Source organism: Festucalex cinctus, chromosome 6 (assembly GCF_051991245.1).
Source record: "Festucalex cinctus isolate MCC-2025b chromosome 6, RoL_Fcin_1.0, whole genome shotgun sequence".
Lineage (NCBI taxonomy): Eukaryota > Metazoa > Chordata > Actinopteri > Syngnathiformes > Syngnathidae > Festucalex > Festucalex cinctus.
In genome coordinates this window covers 12624179-12641279 of record NC_135416.1, presented here as the reverse complement: position 1 = coordinate 12641279, position 17101 = coordinate 12624179, and the positions used below count along the sequence as shown (strand labels likewise).

Sequence of the window (17101 nt, the reverse complement as noted above, 5' to 3'; positions counted from 1 at the left end):
GGCTCGTTATCATGGTGAAGCACCCACAAGTTGTCCTGCTCATACTTTGCGCATTCTCTGACAATGAGAGCGGCACTGCCACCCACTGTAGAGAATGTGAAATTGCACTTTATTCTAGAACAGAGGACTATTTGAGAAGGACTAGGTTAAAAGCATATCTTTTGTGACACCAGTCTCATCAAACAAATTACTTTCAGATGTAATGCTTTAGACAATGAAAGGAACATAAAAATATAAACTGGTTACTACCAATATTCATATCTTTGATGGTTCAAAGCATACTTAAACGGCCAATGATTGCTTTGTTCCATTCTCATGTGATATTCATTCTGTGCTGACAATACTACCCACTACCCAGAATTGCGTGCAGTTCTTCCACAAACTTTGCAGTGTGCTAAATAATTAACTACAGATTTATTAGATGAAAGCAACTGAGAAATCAACGTTTCTCATTATGTGTCCGCCAACACTGCATTAAAATGCTGTGATTTATGTGACCCAGATTAAGTAGTTAATAGTGCCGAACCCAAAAGCTCACCTGTCCATCGTGACAAATTAATTGTCCCCCCCCCCCCCCTTTAAAATCATTGACTCTTATTGATGTACTTTTACCCTACAGCATCAAGTTGAATCGTATCTGTATACTTAAACATTGAGCAGTGGGGGTTGCGAGCCTGGAGCTTTTCATTTCATTTAAATCCCTAACACAAACACAGCATGTGTGAAACCATGTGTATGCATCTGTGCGTGCGTGTGCGAGTGTGTGCATGTCTTGTGTACCTGACAGGGGGTCAGTCATAGAGCATGCGCTGGTCACGGTTCAGGGTTCAGCACACTCAGCTGCACATCTGAACACCACCGAGGGGGAAAAAGCAAAGAAGGAATGATCAGGAGAAGAATGTGAAGAATCTTCTTAAGTCTCAGAGTTCCCTCAGAGACCAAATTCGTCTATGCGAAACCTCAGCGACAGCTGGTTTCTATGGAGAAGGCACAGCAGCTCTTAATAGCACATCTAAAAATGTAGAGGATGAAGTACCAATCAATCCAAGGTGACCTCTTTGCATCGTTCTGCATATTGTGCACCGCAACAATTTCTGAAGTGCGACTGAATGCAAAGTTTCTTCCTGCCAAACGCAATAAAGCAAAACCGTGCATTGTATTACAAGATAAAAGTGGAGGCTGGTAGGCAGACAATTCATAATGTAAAAAAGTGTTATTTAACAAAAGAAGTAAGGAATCTTTCTATTTAGGAGATTCCTACCATTGTATGGTGTAATGGTCATTTAGGCCACTGTGGTAAATACAAATCAATACTTGTAATATTTTTGTAGGCAGGTTGAGTGAGATTAGTTCATTTGTTATTATTAGTAAATATTGATATGTTGGCTAAAGGGAGGAGGTAGTACATGACTTGGGGACCAGAAGATAAGCTTTAATACTGTTATGAATCACTCAGAGTCAAGCAGATGTGTTGACCACACACACACACACACAATATGTAGCAAGACATGGTTGGAATACAAAAGCTTCCTGGGAACCTCCAAAGCCCCCAGATCTTCAGGCTAACGATCCAGCTGCACACCCTCCTCTTTCAGTCCTTTCCCCACAATTTGCATGTGTATTTCTGTGGCATGAATTTAAGGCCCTGTCTACACGTAGCTGGGTAATTTAAAAATGTGTATTTTCCCCCTCCTCATGTAGAGAAAAAGAATTTGTCCATACTGCCTCGTTTGTTTAAAAAAAAAAAACACCACCACAAAAAACGCACACGTGTGATTTTGCCTCAGACGAGCAAGTGAGTGAGTGATGTGTGTAGAGCGATGACGCAAAACTTCGTTTACGACTGTTATACGTGAACGCGAATTAGGAGAAAAACACAAATCTTTTTTAACCTTCGTTTTTAAGGGAAAAAAAACCCTGGGACGTGTAACAAACAGGGCAAGACACATACAAATCCCTCCCATTCGCAAAAACCCCTGCTACGTGTAGACGGGGCCTAAAATTTTCCTAAAAGAAAGTAATATGACTTCTTGAGGAAAACGATGTCTTGCGAGAAATTGAATGAAATTATTTTCTGGCATGTTTGAAGACAATCCCCGCAGAGGGTGCAGCGATTTATCACCTTCAAAATATCAGGGCTCTATTCATTCAGAATTCACTGTGTAGTGAATGCCTTTTGAATATCCAATATGTAACTTACTTCATGTTGTGTCAGTTTTATTCATTGTAGTGACCATATATACTGGAACTAGAATGAATGAGTACTGAGTGTTAATGAAGAAATAAAAATCATGCAGTATTGTTTTCCCCGTGTGTTCATCTGCTGCTTTCGGGTTCATGGAGGAGGATAAACTGAAGGGTGGTGCAATTATGATTCTGTTGTGTTACAGTGACTCAGAATAAATACTTTCTTGTATCTCTATCCTAATCTTAAACCCAAATTGATTGCCTTATTCATTCTCTATTTATGCACCACCCCAACTTTCAGGGAAATCTGTAATGCATTTTTTGTGTAAGCCTGCTAAGCAGAAACTGTCCTAAAATGACTTATTTGAAAAAAAAGGTCATTAAACTAGAGATGGCCTAAAACTATAATAAAGAAGCAAAACCAAGATTAGCATGTGTGTTTTCTAGTTGTGTGTCTTCAAAATTGAGCAATTGGGACAAATCTTGACACAATCAGGAGCCGTTTACATCATCCATATAGTGTCAGATTGGAAGCCGAGTACTAAAAATGTAACCAGGTAGTACCTGGATATGGCAACAACAACAAAAAATCTCAAAAGTGAGAAGACTGGAGGCATGTTGAGTTGTGCTAACAATCAATGACAATAACAGAAAAGCAACCAATTGAAACCTACAGTAGTATCATCAAAATGTAATCTTGAAGCTGCTGAACGGAATATTCTATGGCTTTAGCCAAACCACAGGGCTGCTATTTGTCTGTTGTGGTGTACTTTAGGAGTGTGACGATATAATATCGCAATAAATCGTGATACCTTGTCTCCCGATAGATTATCGATACACCTACGCAAGTATCGTGATATTTGTAGTTAATATACAGCCACTATAACGGCTCCGATGTTCATGACTTATTGACCACTTACTTGGCGGAACACTAGGGGGAGTGCCTCATTAGAGTGGCTGGGAAATGGACGCAAATCTTCAGGCGAAGAAGACTCACAAGCTTAGTTAATAATAATAATAATAATAATAATAATAATAATAATAATAATAATAATAATAATAATAATAATAATAATATTTATTTGTATTTTTATTATTTATTATTATTTATTGATATTTATTTTACTATTATTTTATTTGTATTTATTATTTCTTCATATTATTATTATTTTATGATTAGTTTTATCATAGATTATCGTGGATTTATTACCTGAGCAATATATCGCTAATCGCGGTATCGTCATATCGTGAGATAATCGTTATCATGAGGCTTGTATCACATATCGTATCATATCGTGCGGTAGACAGAGGTTCCCACCCCAAGTGTACTTCAAATTAAATTTTTTCAGTGATTAATATATCCCAAGTAAATATTTATACTATATGTGAAAAACATTCCAACAATTGCTCTACTTACCAACGGCCACGCATTATGCGAAATATAGATGGAGCACGTCCATGCCGATAGTCTGCATTTCTCTCTTCATCCAATCACGAGGGCCTAAGCGAGGCAGTGGCGTCCTGAGGGAGGGACAAACATAAAAACGGGATTTATGAGCAAGCGAGAAAGAAGTAGGAGGGAGGTGACTGAAAAGGAGAAGCAGAAAGGACTGCAGGACACCGGAGGGACAAATAAAGATACATTAATTATTCACAGCCGCGATCAAACATTAATATGTGTGTTTTTGCGTGCGGCTATGTGAAAGGAAAACAAGGCTCATTTATGTATAAAACCCAGCGTGTCTTTCTTTGCTGCAGAGCCTTCACTGACTGGAACTATCATAAAGTTGATGTCACAGGAGGATTGTGAACTCACCCCCTCCCACCAACACCTCTCCACCGCAATGCCTCCTAACAATCAACACTGCATAGTACAGACTATACTTAACACATTTCTAGCACCAACCTATCGTTTAGTTGGGCTGTAAAAATCTCCACATGAGAAGCTAGGCTTGATATAAAAAGTAATGGAAGCTAAAAGAAAATAATAATAACTGTACAGAAAGGAAACGTTTAGATCTTTGACCGCACCTAAAAGTTATGTGGTATGGCAGCAAACAAAAAATTACAAATGTTTACTTGTATAATGTTTAGTTACTGCTTACATATTTTGCCAAACTATTACGTCTAAGTTTAGTCCAACAACAAAACAACATGCAGATTTGCAGACAATGAATTTTTTTCTCTGCACAAAATCTCTGTTGCACAATCACAGGAAAACTGTGATCTAAGGACGAGGATAAATGCTCTGTTTGATCAAAATCAGGAATTAGTTATAGGCATTATTCATTTATTACGCAATAAGAATCTGGTCGATTATGTGAAATGATTAAAATGCCTCTTGGACTGCACAACTTTGTTGCAACTCGCGGATGTGCTGTTGACGCAGTCTCGAGTTTGTTGTCTGGAGAAGCCCAACATGACGTCAGCGATGGGAAATTGAGCTACAGTCACAGTGCTCTGGCGCAGCTCACCTTACATTCATATATAAGGGCAATCTAGCATCTTCAAATAACAGAAAATGCATGTTTTTAGAATGTGGGAGGAAGTAGAAGATCCCAGAGGAAACCCATGACAGCACAGGGAGAACAAACAAACTCCACACGAGGGACCACTAGGCCACATACTGCCAGATTTTCCCATATCATTAAAAATAATACCTACTCGCTTCGCTTGCCCCATAGTCAGTCAAGGAAATTGTTAGATACTGTACATATGTACAGTATTCATAAAAATGCTCCGATACTAAACACTGATGACACATGACCAACTTGACATACTGTATGCGCTCTCATTTCACGTCGAGTAACGGCAAGTAAGAGATGGTGTGATTCTGTCATGACTGATTGGACAAAGACGAGCGCAAGCAGCGAGCGATCAACAAACTGTTCAGTGGCGTTTCATGTTTTGAACTATTCTACTTTGTTTTTATACTCTTTTTTTCATTCGGTATGATATTCACTGAGCGTATGCAAGAAAAATGTATTTGGCTGCATGTCATTCCAATATAATCGAGTGTTATGGAATAAACTTTTGCTTTTGCTTTTCACATCAAGCCACAGGCAGAACCCGCTTCCCAGCCGCAAATTCCAATGCAGCAGTTTCAAATTACCCAGATGTGGCCATTAAAAAGGACTTACAAAGATTGAATGATGAATCACGGGTTACGTAACATTTTCACACACACAAGTAACTGGACCGTGTTTACTACTATAGCCATGGACTCGTCTGTCAATGGTATTTCAGGCTATTTGATGGTAAACTGAAGTGTGGGTATTAACACTTTCTACTGACAACAACAGACAAGGAACATCTGTTTTTTTCATCGTTCACATAAGTGAAAATTAACTGTCAATAAAATAATGCAACATATACTTTAATGTTTAGTTTGTATTTTAACTCTTTGACCACCAAACACGTTTAGTGACGTATGCTAAAATCCTAATGAGTGCCGCCATATACGTTAATTGACGTTTACTAAGTTTTTTTTTTGTTTTTTGTTTTTTTTTAATCAATGGGTAGTGCAACGTCTAAGTGGAGCGCTGCCTGGTCAATGGGTTGTGGAATCAAAAACACCCACTAACTATGGCCAGCAGATGGCAGCACTGTATATCATTTCAAAGGGCTCAAGGTGTATGAAATTACAATGAAACATGAGGAATCTGATGAAATAGAACATTTTCAACGATGATGTGAATGATCAAAGTCTTTGTCACTTTAAATCTAATTCACAGAGTATCACTAAACAATAAATACAGTGTTGGTGTCAAAGTCACTGTTGTGCAAAAAATCTTGACAAAAAGCTCGTTTTGTTCCAATTAGTTTCTCTATTTTCGCTTATGTCACTCAAATTACCCATTTTCAAATGGTTATTACTAAAGAATGGAATAAGGTAGAAACACACTTTTTTTTTATGTTTATGTAGTCGTAGTGCACAATATTTTGTTTGCCTTGAAAGATAAGAGAAAATGCTTGAAACCAGCTGGCACTGTCGGGGTTGTTTTTTGGATAAAGTTTGGCAGTCAAAGAGTTTATGCCTTTTAAACAATTTAACTTCAAGTAGTTCAAGTCTGAACCGAAAGTGGATTTGATATGATCCATCACTGTAAGAACACTTACACTACACAGCTGTACCTTATGCTTTAGCCTATTAGTGTAAGCGCACAAGGGAAATGCTGAAATATTGGCAGTTGCATTCTGGGACTGAAATTACAAGGCACGTGTGGGTCCCTTGGATCCTGCTGCAACAAGTCTGCATACCGTAAGTGTGTGAGAACATACTGTATGGTTTATAGTGACGTCTACAGAATAAAAAGCATTAAACATTTCCAAACATACATTGCTCCCGACCCGAGGTTACAGCTCTGATGTGACACTCCAACCCTTTATACAAATAAACACAACTGGAGGCAGCGATGTGCTTCCTGTAGTGAGAAGCTAAAAGGAGGGAATCAAAACAGTGCAATCTTGGCAGACTTTTATAAGCAAACTTCAACAGTGAGGCCTGCAGCACTTATATGGATGTGCCAGAACACCTAAGATTAACTCATCTTTTCGTGATGGAATGACACCGAGAGCATGTCAATATGCTCAGCATGCCAGTTCAGAGTTTAAAAAGCTACATTTTAAAGTGAAACCCCTCCAAAAAATGCTTGACAATAATGTGTTCTATGCAGCCCTTCTAGTCTAAATACCGTATTCTGGTTAATATTGCGTTATTGAATTATGAGTTAAGCAGCAAATTCCAGCAGTTGTTATGACTATCAGAAGGCAGCAGCCAGCCATTTTGCCACTTGACGAGTAAAAATGACATGACAGTTGCTCAGGTCACAACCAATCACAGCTCAGCTTCAGAAAACAGGTTAGCTGTGATTGGTCATTGCCTGAGCCCTGAGCAACTGGGATGTCATCTTCAGTCGACTGCAAATAGCAAAATGGCCGCCCCTGAGATGGATAAAAACTGTTGGATTTGGCTTCATAACTCATTCCACAAATGTAATATCTGAATGTCATGTTTAGACTAGTGAGGTCACATATAACATATTGTCAAGAAATGTTTAAGGTGGACTTCCACTTTAATATACCATGCGTCCTTGCAGACATTTAAACTGATATCTTTATGTGACTAATTGGAGGTTTTTGCTGCTAAGCATAAAACACACTCAAGACCAACCAAAGAGTAAACACTTTAAATTTAAAGTTAAAGGTTTGTACTTTGTGGTGAAAGTCCAAATCCGCAGCTCGGGGGTTGTTGAAGTGAAACCAACTAAACACTTACAGGTTCTTCTAAATTTTCCACATCATGACTGCAGCTTTCAAAAAAGACCAAAATGAAAAATCCAAAAAGAAGTTTCCACAACCGGGTGGGGAGACGGTGGTGCATTAGCAGAACAGCATTTATGCTCTAAAACTGTAACGTTGAGTCCCCTTCTTAGTAGTTGCTGCTGTGGATTAAGGGGTCGTCTTGTAATTACAGGGCCCCGCTGTGGGCATAGAACCACTGGCACGCAAACACAAATAAGTGTTACAAATATAAGGGTGCCGCGTAAGCACACGCACACACACATGCAAACACACGAACAGTTAAAAACTCAGACAGTCATATGGGGGAGGGGTGGTAATCAGATCCAGGTTGTGTCACAGCAAAGTTTGACTTCTGACCCATGCGCCAAGCCTGCAAGTGTCTGCTGTTGTTTGTACGTGTGCAAATGTCGCTAGTAAGTTGGGGGGGTCCGGCTCAGGCCTGAATGAAGGGAACAGCTGCAACATGAACCACCCCCGTTTCATTCTACATGTGTGCAGTGTAGCCACTGACGTTTACCAGACGCGGATTGAGCTTTTAAGATTCAAAGAGCTTGTGGATTCCTGCCAGCAGTTTGATCAGCCTCTCATCCATCCTTCCTTCCTGCCCTTCCCTCTCAAGGTTTCTTGTCATTCCAGTTATCCCGCTGATCCCAACAGACTATAAACTCTTCCCTTTGTCTACAACACAATTGCTTTCCTTTCTCATTAAAAGTGAAGGTCTGTAAACTCTCATAAAACCACCAATTTCTTTCTACAACCCTAATTTACAGCCTCACTGCTGCCAGTCTCGCCCCGCAAGTCGTGACAAAGCCCATCTGGTACCAAAACGATAGACAAGAAAGCAAAACTGAGCAGGAAGCGGGCCGGGACATAAACGTCCAGACTGACAAATTTCTGTGCACAGGCAAGGCACGCAGCTTAGAAAAATGCAGCAGGCTGTTTTTCTATCTTTTGAGTTAGGATGCTAACGTGTAAAGGCAGTTACACAACAGCAGGCAACATTCCCAGATCACTCTTGGCTTTGTTTTCATTGGCTAAAGCGAAGGCCGGGCCCTCTACATTTAGATGGACGCCACATCCTCTACAAGATGGGGAAATAAAGCTAAGATGAAAACATTCATGCTGCCATTATTTCTTTATATAAATGTATATGTGATATATGAATCATGCTGAATACAGATAAGGTGAAACAAAATGAATGTACACTTTGAATGATAGAGAAGAGTTGTGCACAAATGCAATGATGGTGCTGTTTTCCGACATTACTGTTACTGACATGTCACATACTGTCCTCTATATTATGCCTAGATTTCACACTGAACACGCATGTACATTCCGTCCTCTTTTAAAGACTTTGTCATGTATGCAGCCACAAATTACTGCCAACTATTTGTTTTTTTTTTTTTTTTTTTTTTTTTTTTTTTTTTTTTTTTTTTTTTTTTTTTTGAAGAGCTCAGAATTGTTCATTCGGTAGTCTTACCGATTCAACGTCTTGTCATCATTGCTCTTTTCCTTTTTTTTTTTTTTTTTTTTTTTTTTTTTTTTTTTTTTTTTTTTTTTTTTTTTTTTTTTTTGTGTGTGTGTGTGTATGTGTGCGTGCGTTTGCGTGCGTGCGTGCGTTTGCGTGCGTGCGTGCGTTTGCGTGTGTGCGTTTGCGTGCGTTTGCGTGCGTGCGTGTGCGTGCGTGCAAATACGTATAAATTTATACTCATTCATTCACCTAAAACCTTATAAATATCCCATTACCCTTCGCCTTAACCAGGTACTTCAGAATCTTGCCAGAGTCGTGAGATTTAAATGGTCAGGAGACCAGAGAAAAGGTCAGAAAAAAAAAGAAATAAAGAGAAAAGAAAGGTAAATCAAAGTGACATCCAGCACCGACCAAACACTTCCTGCCTTCCCCATGATTACAAAATCAAAGTCTTACGCCAACCCCGGAAGCCTCTAAATTCCAGCAAATTTAGCGAGATCTCAAGAGCCCAGAGGAAAAACTAAAGAGAGGAAGGAGGGAAGGATCGATAAGGCAGAGTGAGATCAATAGAAGCCAGTACATCCAATCCATCAAAGTGAAGTCCAGCACCAACAAGACCCCTCCTGCGTGGTTACAAAACCGGAGTCTTATGCCAACCCCAGAAACCTCATACTTCTAATAAATTAAGATCTCAAGTGACCAGAGGAAAAACTAAAGAGAGGAAGGAGGGAAGGATAGATAAAGAAAAGTGAGAACCACAGACACCAGCACCAACTGATTCAAGGGGCTGTGGGAGGGAGAGGGTACTTCTGTTGAGTTTCAGTAGATGCTGGTGCGACGGATCTGGCATGCATAAGGACCACCACCAAAGAGAGAAGCCGTCAACCGCGGTCCAGCAAAGCGAGCACCCCCCCCCGGAATCCCCAGGCCGCGGCAGCACCAAGGCCACCCCCAAGCCACCCGAGCGGACACCGGTCAGCGAGCCGACCCAGACACCCGGAACACCCCCGCCCCAGCCCCGGCCCACACCCCCGAGCCCAAGGCCGCAGAACGAGGCCCAGCGGGCCCCCACAGCGCCCCACCGGTCCCCAGCCCCCATCCCCCCACGACCCCCCCGCACCCCACCCAAACCCGCCATCCACCACGACCCAGGCCCCACCACCCCCGACCCCCAAACCCCCGAACACACCCCGACCCCCAGCACCCAACCCCCCACCCACCCATACCTCCACCCCCCCCCCAAACAAGCCGCCCCCCCCCCCGACGGCCGCCACCCCCCCCCCCGCGAACCCGGCCCCCCGCGAGAACCCCCCACCCCCCCCCCCGGAAACCGGCACCGGGCAGCAGCGCAGAGAGGGAAGATGTGCCCACCCCACCTCCAGCCGCGCGAGATTTGCACCGCGGCGGGAGGGGGGAAGCAGAGGAGGAAGCACCAGGGGAGAAGGCGAGACACCAGAACACCGAGCCCGGTGGGGAGAGGCCCCGGTCGTCACGCCAGAGTACAAGTGACACCTAACCCTGTTACTGAGTCCGCCAGCTCGCCGACTGGCGAGCTCTACCCTTACACCGTGAATGTGGCCCCACCCAGTGTATATACAAGTGTGTGCGTGTGGTGCATTAAAATTGGGAGCAGGTGAGTCGGAGCAGAGGGAAAAAATTTCCCCTACTCCGACACACCCGTATCCCCCCCCAAAAAATGAATATGTATATGTGTGGTGCATTAAAAAAGGGAATGGAGGGACAAAGTGGTGGGGCAGGGACACAAATGGGGGGGACCACAGCGCTGCCAGGCACTGCAGTCCATCCCCTCTGATGGCTCCCCGCCCCAACTCACCCCTCCCCTTGGACGTGAGGTGCATTAAAATTGGAGGGGAGTTGAAGGGTGAAGACGGTGTTTCCACCCTTCCCCACCCCACCAAGAAATGTGTTGTGTGCCCTATGTGTATATTTACAAAGTGTATAGTGCAAGCTAGTGAAGTGAGTAAGAGGAGCGACCAGCGGGGCCTCACCCAACCCGGCGGGTGTAGGTGGCACGCCCGCCCCCCAGCACCCCCACCCCCTGCCGCCCCCCACCTCATCCACCCGGCACCACAATGGGCGGGCAGCCAGCGCAGCAGGGCTACCGGACAGCCCACCAGCCACCGGGGCCCGCCCGGGGCACCAGGAGTTATACCGGAGCGGGGCAGGCCCCAAACCCTCGCCCGGCCCCCGGAGCCCGACGCCCGGGCCGGGGAGGGAGCCCCAGGCCCAGGGAGAGGGAGGGGGAGGGGCCGCAGGGCAGACAGGGAAGGGGGGGGGGGGGCGGGGGAAGCGGGGAGAAGACGACAAGAAGGCGAAAGGGCGGCTGCAGGGCAGGAGGCGGGGGGGGAGAGGAGGAGGGAGGGCGACAAGGGAAAAGGGACCGGGAGGCAGAGGAGGATGGGCGGGAGGAGGCGAGGAGGGAGAGGCGACGGGGGGGAGGAAGGGGGAGGGGAGAGGGAACCACGGGGCACACCGGAGGCCCACCCACCCCGAACCGCGCCGCCGGGCACGGAGCAGCGGACCGCGCCGGGACGGCACCGCCCCGGGCACCAGGGGAAGCACCCCAACACCGCACCCCACAGGGGGCCCAGGGAGCGGCCAAGACGCAACCGCCACCGAGCAGACAACGGGGGGGGGGGGCAGAACCACCCCCGCCCGACCACAGGGGACGGCGTCAAGAAAATTGACTAATTAGCATGCAGTAACACCAAGTGTTGATGCTTAGTGCCCACTAGAAATAGATCTTAAGGAGTTATTGAGTATAGTGTCGTATAGTGTGGTATGCTCGAGCCCACTAGCAGCAACTAGGTTCCTGACTATATAAAAATAAAAACAATCAGATACAAAATACCAAATACAGGAGCAGCGAAAACAGAAGTTGTAACGATGTGGTGGCTCTCGTTAACAGGCAGAATCTTGGCAGGATTAAGTTGCCAAATTGAGATTAAAATATTCTATGTACATAGACCATATTTGTTTAAATCTTGATACTTGATTTTTATTTAAGGCAGAGATTTTTTCCATTGAGATATAATTTATTAGTAAGTTTAACCAGTGGTCGATATTTAGAGATTGTTTATTTTTCCAATTGACAAGGATTATTTTTTTAGCAATAGTAAGGGCTATAAATATAGATTGAGATTGTTTACATGGTCGCTCAGTTATTGTTAAGTCACCTAGTAAACACAGTCTTGGAGATAAAGGAAGCCTACAGTTTAATATATCAGCGAGCTTTTCCAAGATTTTAGTCCAGAAATGCAGCACTGGAGTACATGACCATAAAGCATGAAGATAAGTATCGGCAGTGTTTTGTGAGCACTGGAGACAAATGTCGGAGTCAGAGAGTCCCATTTTTTTCATCATATATTGTGTAATATATGTTCTATGAAGTATCTTATATTGGATAAGTTGCAAATTTGTCTGTTTGGTCATTTTAAATACATTTTCACAGATTTGGGTCCAAAAGTCTGGTTCCGGAACTATAGACAAGTCTTTTTCCCATTTTAAAGTCGGTAAATACGTTTTATTTGTGTATAAAAATAACTTATATATTTTTGATATTTTCTTTATTGTTGTTGGAGAAAGCTTTATAATATCTTTAGCTAAGACAGGCAGTTGGAGCGTATCTTGAAGTGTTGGGATTTGTTTCTTAACCATATTTTTAACTTGCAGATAATGTAAGAAATTTCCCTTTTTTATTTCATATTTCTGGACCAAGTTTGTATACGATATAAACTTATTATCTGAGAAAAGATGATGAAGGTGTGTAATTCCTTTCTGCTCCCATAGGCTTAAATGGAACGACTGATTATTAAGTTGAAAGTCGGGGTTATGCCAAATGGGAGAGAGCCCACAGGGCGCCAATTGGGAGTTTGTAATTTCTAATGCCTTCCACCAGGCAGTCAGGGTGGCGGCTATCATTGGGTTTTTAAAACAATTATGTCGTCTTATTGATTTTGTAATAAAGAGTAAATCTGACAGTCTAAGATTATTACAATCCTTCTGCTCCAATTCCAACCAACAGTTAGTATCTCTGTTGGGTTGTGTCCATAGCACAAGATATTGTAGTTGATTAGCTAGATAATAGTACATAAAGTTTGGTGCCTCTAAACCTCCTTTAGATTTACTTTCCTGAAGAGTAGATAGACTAATTTTGGCTTTTTTTTTATTCCAATAGAATTTTATGATAGCAGAGTCCAGCGATTGGAACCAGTTAGACGTAGGTTTAAATGGAATCATTGAAAATAAATAATTAATCTTTGGTAAAACTTTCATTTTTATAGTAGCTATCCGTCCTATTAAAGAGATCGGAAGATTATTCCAGCGTTCCAGGTCACTACGGATACTATCCAATAATGGTGAAAAATTTAAAGAAGTTAATTCAGTTAACTTAGGTGAAATTTTAACACCTAAGTATTTTAAATTACCTGTAGGAAAGGAGTAGTGTGGATCCTGACTTGTAGGATTCCATGAATTTTCTGTAATAGGTAATAATGTTGATTTTGTCCAGTTAATAGAGTAATCTGATAAGTGAGAGAATTTAGTTATTAATTTAAATGCTTCCCCTAGCGAGATAGCAGGTTCTTCTAAATAGAGTAATATATCATCGGCATATAGATTAATTTTATGTTCTATTGTCCCGGAGTGGATTCCTTGGATCCGTCTATCCTGACGTATAGCTAATGCAAGCGGCTCAATAAATATAGCAAATAATAAAGGAGAAATTGGGCACCCTTGTCTTGTTCCCCTTTGTAAAGTAAAACTCTGTGATGTAATCCCATTAGTAGTAACTGTAGCTTTAGGAGAATCATATAATATTGAGACCCATTGAATGAATGACTCCCCGAAGCCGAATTTATTTAAGACAGCAAAGAGGAAGGACCAGTTAACTTTATCGAATGCTTTTTCTGCATCCAGCGAAATAACAACTGCCTTTTTATCATACCGCTGTGACATACTAATCAAGTTAAAGAGTCTCCTAATATTATTAGTAGAATGACGACCTTTAATAAAACCTGTTTGATCACTATGAATAATTGTCGAGATTACCGTCTCTAATCGAGATGCCAAGGCCTTAGCGATAATTTTAATATCGGTATTAATTAGTGATATCGGTCGGTAACTTGACGGGAGGGTAGGGTCTTTTTCTGGCTTTAATAAAAGTTTAATTGCTGCTATATTCATATCTTGACGTATATCACCTTTACTTTTAATTTCAGTTACTACTCTTAGAAATAATGGAGCAAACATTAACCAGAAATGTTTAAAAAATATAGCCGGAAAGCCGTCTGGACCAGGTGCTCTGCCATTAGGCATACTGTCTAAAGCACGATACAACTCATCTATAGTAAGCGGGGTATCGAGAATATCTTTATGTTCAATAGATAACTGAGGTATATTTAAGCTGTTTAGGAATTCCTCAATATATTCAGGGTTAGGTCTATTAATTTCTGTGTATAGATTTCGATAATAGTTATAAAAAATATGGTTAATTTCTTCTGGTGATTGTGTGCATTCACCATTTATATCTTTAATAGCCGTTATAAGAGATTTTTCCCGATTCCGTTGAAGTTGATTTGCCAGGAATTTACCTGATTTATTATTATGTTCAAAATTATTATATCTCAACTGTTGTATTATAAACTCTGTCTTTTTAGATAACATGTTATCTAACTGTATTTTTATATTCTGTAGTTCTATCCATATTTGATTATTTGGGTTTAATACATATTCATCCGTTAGTTGTTTAATTTTATCTTCCAGGTATTTTTCTAATTTTTGATCCTGTTTCTTTTTATAAGTTGAATATGATATAATTTTCCCTCTAATTACCGCTTTCCCTGCTTCCCAGAGAAGAGATGGAGATATATTTGGAGAGTCATTTATTTCCAAAAAATCTGCCCACTCCCTTCTAATAATTTTATCAAACTCTACGTCTTTCAGTAATGAGATGTTAAAACGCCATATCGGGGGAGGTTTAAAGGTAGAGTCAATTTGTAGAGTGAGGGAGACTGGTGCATGATCACTTATAATTATAGAATGTATTTTTATAGCAGTTTTATCAACAATAGAATTATTTGTAAGGAAAAAATCAATTCTTGAGAATGATCGGTGCACAGCAGAGAAGAAAGTAAATTCCTTCTTAGTTGGGTTTTGAAGTCTCCAGCCATCGCTGAGGCCAAAATCCTCCATATATTCATCTATTACTTTAGCGGATCGTAATCGCCTTGTATATATCGTATTATTAGAACGATCTATTAACGGGTTCAAGACCGTGTTAAAATCACCTCCAATAATAATAGTAGAATTTGTTGCTAAATCGAGTAACCGAGAGAAAAATTCATGGAAAAAATCAGGGTCATCATTATTTGGGGCATATAAATTACCAATTGTATATACTTTATTAAATATAGTTACCTGGATAATAATATATCGGCCCTCTAAATCTGTTACTATATTATTTAGAGTAAAGAATAAATTCTTATGTATAAGTATAGAGACACCTCTTTGTCTACTATTATAGGAGGCAGAGTAAACTTGACTAAAATTTTTATCTATAAATAATTTTTCTTCTGATTTTTGTAAGTGGGTTTCTTGTAGGAGACAAATATCTGCCTTAAATTTTGAGAGATGGTCTAAAATTTTTATTCTTTTTGCCTGGGAGCGAGCGCCACACACATTCCAGGAGACCAGAACTAATTTCTGCATACAAGCAATATAGACTCAGTCTTATGTATACATCTATATAAGCTGCTTATTAATATTAACATATTGTAGGATAGCAAAAGAGTAATTAGGCAATTTATATAATTTATATAAAGAGAGAGATAGCAAGTAGATAAGTATAATAGTGAAGAAACGTGGGGGGAAGTGAGTGTGAAGGAAATCTGTGGGGGATTCAACATAACAATACACCAGTAAATGGTGACCTAAGCGAGATTATTATTATTATTATTAATTTATTTTTTTAAGAATATATTTCTATATTATTATTATTATTATTATTATTATTATTATTACTATATAGCCTATGCATAATATAAATTCATATTCTATTTCGTAACCCATTATCCATACATATACATACATATACATATACATATATATACATATATACACATATACATACACATACATATACATATACCTACGTCACATAATCACACAATGCTCGGCTCTACCAATTGTCAGTTAGAACAGCCAAGGGGTCGAGGTTGGGTTTCGGAATAGCTGGCCGTCGATATATAATTTATCAACGACCATCGAAGTCCGTTTACCCTCCTGTCTATTTTGTTTCATGATAGGAAACAGTACTTTTCGCCGCTCGTTTATCTCTCTTGGGAATTGATCATTCATCCCGAAAGATGTCCCTTTGAGCTCCCGTCCTTTACTTTTTACCAATTCTTTATGTTTAAAATGTTCGAACTTAGCAATAATAGGACGGGGCTTATTGCCCTTACGAGCTCCGAGCCGGTGTACACGGTGAAAAGAGATATTATTTACCGTCTCCTGTGGGATCTTTAGCGATGATGTCATGAATTTTTTTATCTCACCCTCTGGATTATCTGGAGAATTTTCGGATATACCTGAGAATATTAGATTTTCCCGCATACTACGGGATTGAACATCTAAGACCGTTTCCTTTAGCATTTTATTTTCCTTTTTAATCGTCTCCAACTCGGCTGTGACAGCGACGAGAGAGGAGCGTAGCTCGGAGTTATCGCATTGGAGATCGCTTACCTGTTGGCTAACGAATTCCAAACTTGCCTTTAATTCTTTGACGTCCTCGCGGATAAGACAGAGGACGTCAAGTTTTTTATTTATGGAATCCAGCATACTCACCGATACGTCGGCGGTTGCTAAATCGTCCGTGTCTGTTGACGAGTCATTTTTCCTTTTTTTTTTCGAAGGATTATCCCGACTGGCCGCCGGCTCATCCATCGCGCAGCTATAAAAATGATCGTCAATAAAACGTTCGAGGTCGTCCACACTGGATAATATTTCCGATCTTTCTTAGAAAAGAAAAAAATCGAATTTATCTAATCATTAAATTCGGGTTTAATTAGAAATATAAAGCTAATTCTATTTTAGCAGCAGAGCGCCGCCATGTTAGATTTT

The 17101-nt window shown here is 41.0% G+C and overlaps 1 protein-coding gene across 3 annotated transcripts in view; it reads right to left on the bottom strand.

Moving 5' to 3' along the window:
- The window catches only part of apbb2b (amyloid beta (A4) precursor protein-binding, family B, member 2b), a 59050-nt gene that overhangs the window by 32326 nt on the left and 9623 nt on the right, over positions 1-17101 (bottom strand). For all 3 annotated transcript variants that reach the window (XM_077524611.1, XM_077524613.1, XM_077524612.1), the window contains exons 2-3: positions 3605-3708; positions 781-848 (exon numbers count right to left, since the gene is read on the bottom strand). The gene's annotated coding sequence lies outside the window, so the exon portion shown is untranslated. The remainder of the gene's footprint in view (positions 1-780; positions 849-3604; positions 3709-17101) is intronic.